The sequence below is a fragment of the Bison bison genome, unplaced genomic scaffold, assembly GCF_000754665.1.
Source record: "Bison bison bison isolate TAMUID 2011002044 unplaced genomic scaffold, Bison_UMD1.0 scf7180017846565, whole genome shotgun sequence".
NCBI lineage: Eukaryota > Metazoa > Chordata > Mammalia > Artiodactyla > Bovidae > Bison > Bison bison.
Window position 1 is genome coordinate 14,327 of NW_011477138.1, and position 2,113 is coordinate 16,439.

Consider the following 2,113-nt stretch of genomic DNA (forward strand, 5'->3'; position numbering starts at 1 on the left):
ACCTCCTGCGCCCCAACCCACCATTTTCCCTGCCGATCCAGGCCCAGGTCTCTGCAGGCACCAAAATGGAGGACGGGGTTGCAGAGAGCATTTGGAGTCTTAGGGTTTTCCCCACGTTCCCCCCACCGCCCAACTGTCCCTCGCACCGACCTGGGCCTATCCTTGCTGTCTCCTGCTCCTCCCGATTCTTGCTGCAAGTGTGCCGCTGCAACACTTCGACTCGCAGACCTGCAGAGGATCGGGTGGGGGCAGGGGCCTGCTGCAGCCGGGCGCTCGGCCCCTTCCCGGCCCCAGGTCCCCTACCCGCAGCGGCCCCCACCCAGTGTGCCCCGCTCCCACGCTCGGCCGCCCCCTTCTCAGCCCCCACACCCCGCATCGACCACCATTTTTTCCACCCCAAGAAGATCGGGGGTGGGGCGGGGCTGTGGGAAAAGCTTGCTATGGTGCTAGAGGCAGGTGTTCGCAAGGGGCTGTTGCCCCAAGGTCTCCCGGCCCGCCCTCCACCACAGCCGCCTGGAAGGCCTGCCGCTTTCGGCTGCCAAATGCTGGGCCGCGGGGGGTGTGGGAGCTGCAGTCTCCGCTCTGGGGCAACAGGACCCCAGAGGAAGGGTCCGTAGGCCGGTGCCGCTCGCCCACGCCACCTTTGCAGACCCCACTCCGGGTCCCTTACCTGCTCCCCTTGCGCCTGCCACTATTGGGGGCCGCCCCGGCCCGCACTCCCCTCAGTGCCAGGCGGAGCAGGTACCAAGAAGCAAGCAGGTGACCGTCGGGTCTGACGCAAGAGCTGGGCGTGCAAGACTCTGTGCCACCCGGTCACGTGGGGCATGTGTCACCGCGGAAGGCCACGCCCTCACCCCGCCCCTCCTACCCGGAGCCGGGGGGTCTCGCAGAGCCGGAGCCCAGCGGGGACACCTCCCCTTGCACCCCACTCTTACCCGCCCCACCCACCGCCCGGTCCCGTGACACTTATCCAGAAGCCGGCCTCAGAGCTCTCCTTTCTTTATGTATTCCTGGGTCTTTCTCTTCTGGCCTCGGAAGGGTAGTACCTTCCCAGAGGGCTGATGGCCATGCCCACTTCTCTTCTGAGGACTTGGGTTTTCCCTCTTGTTCCCAGGACACTCCTTCCACCTGCTGTCTTTGCTTCCAGTCTTTCTTTTCCGCCACTAAAACGGATAGAAGAAATAGGTCCGGAAAAGAGCCTAGGAGCCTGGATTTTGAAAAATTCTTAATATCTCTGTTTGGTTCCCTTTATTTTAAACAGGAGTCAGTGTGCTTTTTAAAATCGTTGTTTTTATTTGGAAAAGGGTTAAAGTTTGGGGAAAAGAAATCAAACACCTGTTTCTTCTGCTAAGTCGTTATATAAATATAGACTTTACAGGCAGCTACATTTTTAGAACTTGGGAAAGGACAGGGCAGCTGATGGTTCCTCTTGTGAGGGTCCCTTCCATGAAGTGAGCCAATAAGTTTGTAGCGCAGTACAGCCTTGTTTGTTTTTCAGAAATAAAAGAACAGTAGAAACTCCGTCACAAATTTCTGATTCAAAAGGCAGTAAGTATGTCTGTTTGCAAGTCGCATGATCATGTTGATAAATTCCTGAGGCATCTACAATAAACCTACTATAGAACTAAGAATTTAATTTAGCAGACTTGTAGTTATAGAGATACAGAGACTCAGTTGTGTTCCTGTATGCTAGCAATGAACAATTGGAATTGGGGTAAATTTAAGAAAACATGAAAAAAACTTATACACTGAAAACTACAGAACACCACCGAAAAAAGCTAAAATCAAAATGAATGTGAAGATAAACCATGGTCCTTGATCCAGAAAATCAGTACTGTTAAGATATTAATTCTCTTTAAGTTGATCTATAAATTCAGTGCTTCCCTTTTAGCTCAGTTGGTAAAGAATCTGCCTGCAATGTAGGAGACCTGGCTTCCATTCCTGGATGGGGAAGATCCCCTGGAGAAGGAAATGGCAACCTATTCCAATATTCTTACCTGGAGAATCCCATGGACAGAGGAGCTTGGTGGGCTACAGTCCACGGGGTGGCAAAAGTTGGACACGACTTAAATTTAGTGCTGTTAAAATCATACTTGCAGCAGGCAGCTTCATA

At 53.3% G+C, this 2,113-nt stretch overlaps 1 pseudogene across 1 annotated transcript in view; it reads right to left on the bottom strand.

Moving 5' to 3' along the window:
* LOC104988720 overlaps positions 1–808 on the bottom strand; it is a 1,602-nt pseudogene extending 794 nt beyond the window's left edge. Inside the window, exons 1-2 of the transcript XR_825278.1 lie at positions 671–808; positions 151–228 (exon numbers count right to left, since the gene is read on the bottom strand). The product of XR_825278.1 is annotated as a protein BEX2-like (transcript). The remainder of the gene's footprint in view (positions 1–150; positions 229–670) is intronic.
* Between the last annotated feature and the right edge of the window lie 1,305 nt (positions 809–2,113).